General features: G+C 42.0%; 1 protein-coding gene across 7 annotated transcripts in view; it reads left to right on the top strand.

The window, feature by feature from the left end:
* Positions 1 to 13,394, top strand: part of phactr4b (phosphatase and actin regulator 4b) — a 192,561-nt gene that overhangs the window by 74,786 nt on the left and 104,381 nt on the right. The window contains exon 4 of one of the 7 annotated variants that reach the window (XM_063033793.1): positions 13,131 to 13,387. The exons of the other annotated variants lie outside the window; for them this stretch is intronic. The gene's annotated coding sequence lies outside the window, so the exon portion shown is untranslated. The remainder of the gene's footprint in view (positions 1 to 13,130; positions 13,388 to 13,394) is intronic. 7 annotated transcript variants of the gene reach the window in all.

The following is a 13,394-nucleotide window of genomic DNA, read 5'->3' as shown; positions in this document are numbered from 1 at the left end:
TGAGGGCCAGATTGTTGCTGCAACACCTTTCAACTAGCTGGTATATCTTGCTCCTGTATGCCCTCTCGTTACCATCTGAAATTCTGCCAACAATGTTTGTAGCTTCAGCAAATTTATAGATGACGTTTGAGCCATCTTCCTTCATAATGCCTGTTGTGAATCCTACAAAAAGCATGGTGAGGGAATAGACAGGAAAGGATTATTCTTTTTGGAAATGGAACATTCAAAATCAGTGGCAGGAATTCTGAAGAGGAGATTATTTTTCCAACGATTTATCTCTACATCTCAGTGGCCTGTGTAATCAATTGATCTATATGAAGAGTATGCATATAGTAACCAGTTGTTCATTGTACTATTGACAATAAGGGGGAGGGGGGAACGTCGACTCAGACCATGAGGGGCCTGCGTCGGGCATTTTCATGCCTTACAAAGCGCAGATTGGAAGTCTGTGTGGGGTGTCACTCCTTGCACAGACACTAGAGCACTAACACGCCGCCACAGCTGAGGCTTGAACTAGCAACCTTGAGGTAACTAGACGAACACCTTAACCACTTGGCCATGTGCCCAACAAATAAACCAATTCCAATTCCTTTCAACTAATTGTAAAATCAACTCAGACAAGCATTTAGTGATGGGCAATTTGCAGCAAAAATCTCTCCTCTGGGGAAGGGAAACATTACAGTTAAACCCCTGTGTGTTTTTTTAACTAACTAGAACATCTAGTTTCAATGTGTCCTACATACAAATAAGCCTGATTTGCCTTAAAATGCCAAACAAAGGGATTAAGTATTTGACTGAAAGAAAAACAGGGTATGTTGGAAATGCTTGGGTTAGACAACACCTATGGAGTGAGGAGCAGGGTTTTGACCTTTCATCAGAAATCTTTGGTCTTTGATTTAATAAGGTTTGTTGCGGATTTGTATTAAACTGGCAAGTGCGTGACCATGCGGACTAGATGAGTATAAATGGTGAGCTGACTCCCCTAGTGGTGACTATCACAGGATGCAGTGGTTTCAGGTTTGAACCCCAGCATAATTGTCAGCTTTGTTTACTTTCCATAACTGATGTCAGGATGTGAAACAATTTGAATCACTATCAGTAATTTGAAAATATGTAGTAAGTAGATTTTATAATCACTTGACATCAGTTGAGACTGTGTTTTCTGAAACTACTTTAGTAATATGCTGCTGAAAATGATTATTGGACTTTTAGAACATAGAACATAGAAACATAGAAAACCTACAGCACAATACAGGCCCTTCAGCCCATAAAGCTGTGCCGAACATGTCCTTACCTTAGAAATTACCTAGGGTTACCCATAGCCCTCTATTTTTCTGAGCTCCATGTACCTGTCCAGGAGTTTCTTAAAACACCCTATCATATCCACCCACACCACCATCGCTGGCAACCCATTCCGCACACTCACCACACTCTGCGTATAAAAAAAAACTTGCCCCTGAATCTCCTCTGTACTAACTTCCAAGCACCTTAAAACTGTGCCCTCTCGTGCTAGCCATTTCAGCCCTGGGGAAAAGGCCTCTGACTATCCACATGATCAATGCCTCTCATCATCTTATACACCTCTATCAGGTCACCTCTCATCCTCCGTCGCTCCAAGGAGAAAAGGCTGAGTTCACTCAACCTATTCTCATAAGGCATGCTCCCCAATCCAGGCAACATCCTTGTAAATCTCTTCTGCACCCTTTCTATAGTTTTGACATCCTTCCTATAGTGAAGCAACCAGAACTGAGCATAGTACTCCATGTGGGGTTTGACCAGGGTCCTATATAGCTGCAACATTACCTCTTGGCTCCTAAACTCAATCCCACAATTGATGATGGCCAATGCACCTTATGCCCTCTTAACCACAGAGTCAACCTGCGCAGCAGCTTTGAGAGTCCTATGGACTCGGACCCCAAGGTCCCTCTGATCCTCCACACTGCCAAGAGTCTTATCATTGATTTTATATTCTGTCATCATGTTTGACCTACCAAAATGAACCACTTCACACTTATCTGGGTTGAACTTCATTTGCTACTTCTCCGCCCAGTTTTGCATCCCATTGATGTCCCACTGTAACCTCTGACAGCCCTCCACACTATCCACAACACCTCCCACCTTTGTGTCATCAGCAAATTTACTAACCCATCCCTCCACTTCTTCATCCAGTTCACATATAAAAAAATCACGAATAGTAAGGGTCCCAGAACAGATCCCTGAGGCACACCACTGGTGACTGACCTCCATGCAGAATATGACCTGTCTACAACCACTCTTTGCCTTCTGTGGGCAACTTCTTCTATAAGAAGTTAGCATTTGCCAACTAAATGTTCGAACTACAGTAGTCAAACAGTACAGAAGTGAGACTGAGTCACACTGAACGTCAAAGCAGCCCATTATTTTGTTTGGCAATTATAACCTCTCCATCTTGGTAATTGCTTTAGGCAGTTCCACCTTTAGCTTTGGACATGTCGCTCTTCACTCATAGCTTTATCTCTTCTTTTTAATTTTATTGGATTTAAGAACATGAGAAATAGGAGCAGGAATAGGCCATCTGGCCGGTCGAGCCTGCTCCACCATTCAATAAGATCATGGCTGATCTGGCCATGGACTCATCTCCACCAATCTGCCTTTTCCCCATAACCCTTAATTCCCCTACTATGCAAAAATCTATCCAACCTTGTCTTAAGTATATTTACTGAAGTAGCCTCCGCTGCTTCGTTGGGCAGAGAATTCCACAGATTTACAACTCTCTGGGAAAAACAGTTCTTCCTCATCTGTATCCTCAATCTACTCCCCTGAATTTTGAGGCTATGTCCACTAGTTTTAGTCTCACCTACCAGTGGAAGCAACTTTCCTGTGTCTATCTTATCTATCCCTTTTAAAATTTTATGTTTCTATGAGATCTCCTCTCATTCTTCTTAATTCCAGTGAGTACAGCCCCGGGTGACTCAATCTCTTCTCATAGCCTAACCTCCTCATCTCTGGAGTCAACCTGATGAACCTCCTCTGCACTGCCTCCAAATCCAGTATATCCTTCCTCAAGTAAGGAGACCAGAACTGCACACAGTACTCCAGGTGTGGCCTCACCAGTACCCTGTATAATTGCAGTATTACCTCCCTGCTCTTAAATTCAATCCTTCTGGCAATGAAGGCCAATATTCCATCTACCTTCTTGATAGCCTGCTGCACCTGCAAACCAACCTTCTGTGATTCATGCACAAGCATTCCCAAGTCCCTCTGCACAGCAGCATGCTGCAATTTTTAACCACTTAAATAATAATCTGTTCTTTAATTTTTCCTCCCAAAGTACATTTACCAACATGGTACTCCATTTGCCAGACCTTTGCCCCACTCACTTAACCTATCTATATCTCTCTGCAGACTCTCCGTATCTTCTGCACAATTTGTTTTTCCACTCAATTTAGTATCATCAGCAAACTTGGATACACTACGCTCGGTCCCCTCTTCCAGATCGTCAATGTATATTGTGAATAGTTGCGGGCCCAGCACCAGTCCCTGCGGCACCCACTCACCATTGATTGCCAACCAGAGTAACACCCACATATCTCAACTCTCTGCTTTCTATTAGCTAATCAATCCTCTGTCCATGCTAATATATCACCCCCAACTCTATGTATCCTTATCTTATGGATTAGTCTTTCATGTGGCACCTTATCGAACACCTTCTGGAAATTTGCACAGTGGCACTTTACACTTGCTGAATGAGAGTCAGGTCTAATATCACTGGTGTGTGTCATGAAATTTGTTGCTCTGTGGCACCAATACATTACAATAAGAAGTATATATTAAAAAAATAATTAAATAAGGAGTGCAAATACAGGAAAAAATACTGAGGTGGTGTTCATTCAGAAGTTTGGCAGAGGGGAAGAAGCTGTTCCTGAAATGTAGAGTGTCTCTCTTCAGACCTCTGTATGGTACCAATAAGAAGAGGGCCTGTACTGGGTGATGGAGGTCCTTAATGATGGATGCCGCCTTTTTGAGACATTGCCTGGGGAGGAAGTCAATACATTGAATATTACTTTTTAACATCATTAATATGGTGATGATTATTAGAATGTCAACCCACTTCCCAGCCCAAAATTTAAAAATCCGTTTTGACCCTTCACACAGGTAGAAAAATGTGTTTTTATTAACATCCTGTCTCTCTCAATTCATCCTCACTTTGCCAATCTAGATGGATTCTACTTCACCTCTTCAGTTCCTTTCTGGATCCTTAATTCCCATCGATATAACAGTTCCAAAAATCACTCAGTTCACTAATGGCCTTTCCCTGCTGCAAACAGCTAATTTATTTTGTTACTTCTTCAGCTGAAAGATGAGAGGAACAAGGCCTTAATTGGGCTTGTTGAGTGATGTAGCTTTCTAGAGCATTGATCAAAAGATTTTGTGTGTACATCTGAGCTGTGTTGCATTTTGTTTCTTGTGTAAGGCTTCATTCCTGCTCTAGGATAGAACTGGGGTGATGGGGTTTTGAAGATTGATTAGCTCAGTGTTGGCTTTTTTTCACTGTTTTCCCCTTCTCATCCCTTTTTCAAGTAACTAGAGACTTGTGCCATATACTTCCCAGTGGCAAGATGGGGAGAGTATGCAATCCAGCTTGTTTAGAGTTGTGGTCTGTGACATAGATAATCGAATATTCAACACAACCTTCCACCTCATCATCTTCCCCCTGCACGACCGGTGAAACAATATCTGTATAAAGTGAAGTGGCAATGCTCAACTATGTTTAACTAAAGTAGATTTTGGTGAAAATCTACTTTAGTTTTGGTCCAGTCCTGATGAAGGGTCTCGGCCTAAAATGTTGACTGTTTATTCATTTCCGTAGACACTCCCTGCCCTGCTGAGTCCCTCCAGCATTTTCCGTGTGTTGCTCTGGATCTCCAGCATCTGCAGAATCTCTTGTGTTGGTGAATGTCCTGCTTTGCAATCTTTAAATTGGCTTGGCAAAACGTATTCTGATTCTTCATTCAGAATCATAGTTGGAGCTGAGGTGCAAAAGCTATCAAGAGTATGTAATTACAGTAGTGATATTTCCAAACTGCAGGAAATGTCAGTTTTATTCAGGGTGGCATTAGGCATTTACCTGCATCTTGGCTCTTGCAGCTTTTCCCAATTGCAATTGAATATAGTTTGTAGAAAGAGACTGTCTTTCAGCCTTTGAGGCAACTAAAAAAAAGGAAGATGTAATGCACTACTAGAAAAGGAAGTGGGTCCGTTAATGTTGTTTCTACCTTCACAGAAGCCTAAAGGAATTTGGTGGGTCCGTTTTAACTATCACTGATTTATTTTTTAATTGATGCTTCGTTGAAAGCATCCTATCTGGATGCATCGCTGCTTGATATGGCAGCTGATCTGCCCTTGACTGCATGACACTGTAGAGAGTTGTGGACACAGCTCAGCACATCGTGGAAACTAGCCATCCCTCCAAGGACTCTGTCTGCACTTTCCGCAGTCTTGATAAAGCAAGACGCTTGAATAGTTCCCTGGAGGGATGGGATGTAGACTCTTCACCTCACAATCTACCTGTTATGGTCTTGCACCTTATTGACTGCCTGCACTGCACTTTCTCAGTAAAACTTTATTCTGAATTCTGCTGTTGTTTTCCCTCATACTACCTCAGCACACTGTAATGCAAAGCAAAGATTTTTCACTGTACGTGTGACAATGACAAACCAATTTTTTTCTTTACAATTTAATAACTTTGAAAAGTGACCTGGATAAATAAGTTTTTTTTTGGAAGGGAAAGTTATCCTAAACAGCAACTTGCTTCTAATAATAACTTGTCAGAATGTACGGTTGTAATTTTGTAAACCCTTGGTTGTAAAATAGAGCACAATTAAAATTTATATAGACTAAAGGACTTCACAGTAGGTAGCAGTAACAGCAACTATTAACAGGATTTCACCGAACATTATCAATTAAAGTTCAGTCTGAAATGCCTAAGGCAGTGTTAGGATAAGTTGGCTAGTGAAGTGGTCTTTAAGGAAGAGAGGAATACAAAAACAGAAAGATTCAATACTAATACAATGATTAGTTACTTAGACCAGAGGTAATTCTGTAATTTGTTTAGTCTGGGCAGAATCAGTAGTCATAATGGTATTTCTGAAGTTTCAAGAATCCACAGTATACAATATGACCACTGTGATTGGTTCACTGTACCTTTCCACTGCAAATGATTTGTGAAGGGCTATTTCAAGGGCGAAGAGACAATTTCAGACAAGGTTGGAGGCGACATCAGATACACCGCAACTCTGGCAGGGTGCAAGGCATTACTTCCTAAAAAGCGAATGGCAGCGATGTTTCACTACCAGATGAACTCAATGCCTTCTATGCACGCTTTGAAAGGGTGAACACAACTACAGCTGTGAAGATCCCTGCTGCACCTGATGACCCTGCGATCTCCGTCTCAGAGGCCGATGTTAGGCTGTCTTTAAAGAGAGTGAACCCTCGCAAGACATAAGGTCTCAATGGAGTATCTGGTAAGGCTCTGAAGAGCTATGCCAACCAACTAGTGGGAGTATTCAAGGACATTTTCAACCTCTCACTGCTACGGGCGGAAGTTCCTACTTGCTTCAAAAAGGCAACAATTATACCGGTGCCTAAGAAGAGCAATGTGGGCTGCATTATTACTATCACCCGGTAGCACTCACATCAACAGTGATGAAATGCTTTGAGAGGTTGGTCGTGACTGGACTGAATCCTGCCTCAGCAAGGACCTGGACCCATTGCAGTTTGCCTATCGCCACAATAGGTTAATGGCAGATACAATCTCAATGGCTCTCCACATGGCTTTAGACCACCTGGACAACACAAACACCTACGTCAGGATGCTGTTCATCAACTATAGCTCAGCATTTAATACCATCATTCCCACAATCCTGATTGAGAAGTTGCAGAACCTCTGCAATTGGATCCTTGACTTCCTAACTGGAAGACCACAGTCTGTGCGGATTGCTGATAACATCTCCTCCTCGCTGATGATCAACTCTGTGCTTAGCCCTTTGCTGTACTCTCTATATACACATGACTGTGTGGCTAGGCCTAGTTCAAATACCACCTATAAATTTGCTGACGATACAACCATTGTTGGTAGAATCTCAGGTGGTGACGAGAGGGTGTACAGGAGTGAGATATGCCAACTAGTGGAGTGGTGCCACAGCAACAACCTGGCACTCAATGTCATTAAGACGAAAGAGCTGATTGTGGACTTCAGAAAGGATAGGAAGAAGGAACACATACCAATCCTCATAGAGGGATCAGAAGTGGAGAGAGTGAGCAGCTTCAATTCCCTAGGTGTCAAGATCTCTGAGAATCTAACCTGGTCTCGACGTATCAATGTAGTTATAAAGAAGGCAAGACAGTGGCAACACTTTATTAGGAGTTGGAAGAGAATTGGCATGTCAACAAATACACTCAAAAACTTCAATAGTTGTACTGTGGAGAGCATTCTGACAGGCTACATCACTGTCTGGTATGGAGGGGCTACTGCACAGGACCGAAAGAAGCTGCAGAAGGTTGTAAATCTACTCAGCTCCATCTTGGGTACTAGCCTACAAAGTACCCAGGACATCTTTAGGGAGTGGTGTCTCAGAAAGGCAGCGTCCATTATTAAGGACCTCCAGCACCCAGGGCATGCTCTTTACACACTGTTACCATCAGGTAGGAGGTACAGAGAAGCCTGAAGGCACACACTCAGCAATTCAGGAACAGCTTCTTCCCCTCTGCCATCCGATTCCTAAATGGATATTGAATCTTTGGACACTGCCTCACTTTTTAATATACTTTTTAATTCCACATCCCATTCCCATTCTGACATGTCTATCCACGGCCTCCTCTACTGTAAAGATGAAGCCACACTCAAGTTGGAGGAACAACACCTTATATTCCGTCTGGGTAGCCTCCAACCTGATGGCATGAACATTGACTTCTCTAACTTCCGCTAGGCCCCACCTCCCCCTCATACCCCATCTGTTACTCATTTTTATGCACACATTCTTTCTCTCACTCTCCTTTTTCTCCCTCTGTCCCTCTGAATATACCTCTTGCCCATCCTCTGGGTCACCCCCCCCCGTCTTTCTTCCCGGACCTCCTGTCCCATGATCCTCTCGTATCCCCTTTTGCCTATCACCTGTCCAGCTCTCGGCTCCATCCCTCCCCCTCCTGTCTTCTCCTATCATTTTGGATCTCCCCCTCCCCCTCCAGCTTTCAAATCCCTTACTCACTCTTCCTTCAGTTAGTCCTGACGAAGGGTCTCGGCCTGAAACGTCGACTGCGCCTCTTCCTATAGATGCTGCTTGGCCTGCTGCGTTCACCAGCAACTTTGATGTGTGTTGCTTAATATACAGTATTTCTTTTTTTGCATGCTTTTTTTTATCTATTCAATATATGTAATTGATTTACTTGTTTATTTGTTATTTTTTAATTGATTCATTATTTTATTTTTCTCTGCTAGATTATGTATTGCATTAAACTGCTGCTGCTAAGTTAACAAATTTCACGTCACATGCCGGTGATGATAATTCTGATTCAGATTCAGATTCAATGTCTGATTGACCGCAATAGGTTCACCCAGATAACCTTCCAGTGCAGTGATCTGTAAAGGCGTGCAAAACCAGATGCAAAATCATTGTAGAACTATATCCAAGCGTATGTGCTGATTTTGCCAGTTTCAACAATGAATGCTATTTAAACGGTTTGATGTATCATCCATCAAGTTCAAGTTTAATTATCATTCAACCATACATTAATACAGCCAAACGAAACAGCATTCCTCTTGGTCCAAGGTGCCAAAAATACAGAGTAGGCTGCACATAGCATATAGCACAAATAGCTCATATTGTTACCATTTCAGTTAAAAAAAAAGTTACAAAGAGAAAATATGAGTGGCCTGACTGTTGAATTATGGTAATGGTAAGTGGTCCCTGGCCAGCTTGTTCTTCCACCAAGCGAATACCAGAGGGCAGCACTAAGCAAACACCAGCTGGCAGCACCACCTTGGCACCTCCTCCCCAGGCGACTGCCAAAGGTGACCTCGGCCTACAAAAGGAAATGCAACTCCCTGCCGCCCTTGGTCACACAAATGAATCAGTGATCTGGACTTGCAGTATTCTGTGTTACCAACGTCCAAGAAAAACATCCATGACGATCACTGACAGCGCTCACCTTCTCAGCATCACAGTACACAACAATTCCAGATGACTACACAACACTGCTGCACAATAAGTCCAGCTCCAACGCTATCGTGCAATTCACTGATGGGATAGTCCCGCAGTACTTTGATCTTAGTATCTATCAATAACTTGGGATCGTAAAGTAGGCTTACAAGACGAACGAAAGTACCCTTGATTGGATCTGAAGTGGCTGCTGCATCTGTGTGTGCCACCGTCTTGCCGGATTGATCTGTCCATCTCTTCAATAAATAATGTAGCTCTCTCTTAACACTTCGTTGTCTATACCCACACTTGCTTAATCAACCTAATTCTATCTCTTGTAAAGGAAAGCATGCTGCACTTTCACTCACCTGAATCTATGCCCTTTGGAAAATGCTTATTTAGGTTTAGTTGCAAAACTAGTTAGGTTTTTTGAAATGTGATAATGATGATCATGACTGTGCCCTCTGACACCAGAGAGGATGGAAATAAAAATTGTGACGAAGGAATGTTTAAAACGAGACTATCTGATCACTTTTTAAATTATAAGTAGTATATTTGATGCCAACATGAGTATGAAGGGTAAATAATTTCTTCTTTCAAAGAGCTATATAGTCTGACCTGTTTTAAACTCCTAAATGTCTACTAATGTGAAGCTCAATTATAGCCTGCAGTTGAGATCTTTGAACAGAGCTGTTTTTATGTATGTCAGACTGACACAGAAAATGTCAGGACTGTTGCAAATAGATGCATGATGTTGTAAAGATGAATGGGTTGTGAAAGGTCAAGGTTGATTCTGTAACACAGAAGTGAACCTGTTTTAAAGCTGTACCGTCGCAGTTTGTGTGATGCTGTTACAGCTCAGGTTGTTGGAGTTGCCAGGTGTCCTGTGTAAGGAATCTATACATCCTTCCCGTAGAATGCATGGGTTTTCTCTGGGTGTTCTGCTTTCCTCAAACAATCCAGAGTCGTACCAGGTAGGTGAATTGGTTATTGTGAGGCTAAGGTTAAATTTGGGGTTGTCGGGTTTACTAGGCGGTGATGCTTGCAGAGACAGAAGGGCCTATTCTCGCTGTATCTCTAAATAAATAAAATCTGCTACATTTTGCTTTTGGGGCTCACCCTGCAAATGTCTGGTGAAAGACAAATAGGAATGTCACTATTTTATAAATGCTGGCAGTCATCGATTAGATGTTGCATGCCCCACCCTAGGCAAATGAGTCAGTTTCATGTTACAGTGTGGCTGGTATGCAAAACTAATTCTTTTGCTTTCACATGAAATGTAATGTAAAGGCTGTTGATGCTGAGAAATGGAACAGAGTTGGTATTAGCTTTAGACTGTGACCTCTTCTCTATTCCTGAGACCAGCAATGCCTGTTATGAAGCAGATTTTTCAGTAATTTATTTCTAACCTAAATTTGTCTCTTGCCCATGACCTTGTGTGGATGCCATCCACCCTTAGAAGCAGTTTTCCTCTTGCCTCTATCTAAATTTTGTATGGATATATATCTTTAAAAAAACATCAAAATCATCTTTTGACAAGCGTTTAGTCATCCTACTTTATTTTTAGTTTGCTTTCTGAAGTGTTATATTGGCAGTACACACACAAAATGCTGGTGAACGCAGCAGGCCAGGCAGCATCTATAGGAAGGGGTACAGTTGACATTTCGGGCCGAGACCCTTCGTCAGGACTAATGAAGGATCCCGGCCCAAAATGGCGACTGTACCTCTTCCTATAGATGCTGCCTGTGACCTGCTGCGTTCACCAGCATTTTTTGTGTGTGCTGCTTGAATTTCCAGCATCTGCAGATTTCCTCGTGTCTGTGTTATATTGGCAGGTTGCCTCAATGGACAACAATGTTTGTGAATTACAATTAACGTCGTGCTTTTGCAACTTCCAAAGTATTTCACAGACAAAATGTTCGATAACCTGATGAAGGGTTTTAGCTCAATATGTCAGCTCTTTATTCCTTTCCATAGATGCTGCCTGATCTGCTGAGTTCGTCCAGCATTTTGTGGGTGTTATTCTGGGTTTCCAGCATCTGAGGAATCTCGTGTGTTTTAAGTACTTTTGAGAAAAGCGGCTGTTGCCTTAAAATTAATTAGTGCATAAAGTGGTCACAGCAAATGCAATGTGATGATGATCAAATCTAGTCTATTTGTGGCTGAATTGCTATTAAAAATAATGTCAACGTGGCTAGCATCAAGCCTTACTTGAAATAATGTTGTGGGATTTTTAAAAAATTGCCTTTTATTGAGTTGGAGAACAATTTAGCATTTCATCTGAAAGGGTCACTCACTGTGTTGCACTCCCTCACTGATGTATTGGATATAACATCATTTGTGTCCAAGTCTCTGGAGAACCCACACCCTAATGATTCAGATTATCTCCACTGAGGCTGACTATTTAGTTGATGGTTGATAAGCAGAATGTATTCCTCCATTTCATTTATAAGGCTCACCTTTTAAAAGTAGTTATTCATTGGCAGCTTCCACTTCCACTAGACTAGAATCTCCACGATTCAAGCTGATAGTGTAAACAGTCATAAATGTTTCTTCACAAGAGCTCTAACACTCTGATATTGACCATTATCCTGAATGAAGTTTGTCAGGCCGGAGATTCAAGATTGGTTAATGTCATTTCCAGTACACAAGTATAAAGGAGAACAAAATAATTATTACTCCAGATACGATGTAGCACAAAAAAACACAATTAGATAAAGAAGACAATAATAAAAGCAATAAATATAAATACATAAGATAACCTATATATGTAAATTACTTTTATGTCCATAAAGTGATGCTAGGCACAGGGGTGTCTGTACATAAGGTGAATGACAGGAAATAATAAAGTAGTGGTGGTTGGAGATGTTGATCAGACTTGCTGCTTGGGGAAGGTAACTGGTTTTCCATAGACGAGCTCAATAAGTATTTTTTGTCATTTTTTTTTCATAGAATAGCACAACACATTACAGGCCTTTCGGCCCACAATGTTGTGCCGACCCTCAAACCCTGCCTCCCACATAACCCCCACCTTAAATTCTTCCATATACCTGTCTAGTAGTCTCTTAAACTTCACTAATGTATCTGCCTCCACCGCTGACTCAGGCAGTGCATTCCACACACCAACCACTCTCTGAGTAAAAAAACCTTCCTCTAATATCCCCCTTGAACTTCCCACCCCTTACCTTAAAGCCATGTCCTCTTGTATTGAGCAGTGGTGCCCTGGGGAAGAGGCGCTGGCTATCCACTCTATCTATTCCTCGTATTATCTTGTACACCTCTATCATGTCTCCTCTCATCCTCCTCCTCTCCAAAGAGTAAAGCCCTAGCTCCCTTAATCTCTGATCATAATGCATACTCTCTAAACCAGGCAGCATCCTGGTAAATCTCTGCATCTTTTCCAATGCTGCCACATCCTTCCTATAGTGAGGCGACCAGAAATGGACACAGTACTCCAAGTGTGGCCTAACCAGAGTTTTATAGAGCTGCATCATTACCTCGCAACTCTTAAAACTCTATCCCTCGACTTACGAAAGCTAACACCTCATAAGCTTTCTTTAGAGTTTTGAGTCTGATATTCCTGCCATGGATGCTATGTAGCCTCTTCCCTGATGGGAGTGGACAGTCAATGAGCAAGGTGGATGGTATCCTTGAACAAGGAGGTGCCTTGTTCAAAGAAGAAAGAACTTGATAAAATTTTCTGGAGGGCAAACTGAGCAGGAATACTGTCTTCATAGGGCGAAGTTTGCTATGAAGAATGATTTCATCTGCAGTCTGAATAATGAAATAAGTATCCTTGAGACACTTGTGCGATAGAATGAGCATTTCGATAAACCTAACGTAGCTACAGTCATCAACAGGTACCACTCAACAGTGGAAAGTGCCTATGAACATAAATGCAGGGAATTTATTTTGGCTTTGCAGGCTATAATTTATTTGATTTTCATTTTTCAGTGGGTGTGAGCAAGGAGGCATTTTACTCCATCTTAGCCTGACTCTCCTGGATAACTCAGAAAATGCAAATCTGGAACAGCATGACCAGCAAAGAAGAAGTGGGAAGATTAACCTTCATGAAGTATTCTCATGGCAAAATGCTTGGGGCAAATCAGCACAACACCTTGCAGTAAGGTCCTGTTTCCTTCAGTGGCATTTGCTGGATGGCCATAAGCAAGAGACTGCAAAGCATTTCCTCATTGTGTACACCATGATAGGTAAAGA

Source organism: Mobula hypostoma, chromosome 26 (assembly GCF_963921235.1).
Source record: "Mobula hypostoma chromosome 26, sMobHyp1.1, whole genome shotgun sequence".
In the NCBI taxonomy this organism is placed as follows: domain Eukaryota; kingdom Metazoa; phylum Chordata; class Chondrichthyes; order Myliobatiformes; family Myliobatidae; genus Mobula; species Mobula hypostoma.
This window is presented reverse-complemented; position numbering and strand designations above follow the sequence as displayed.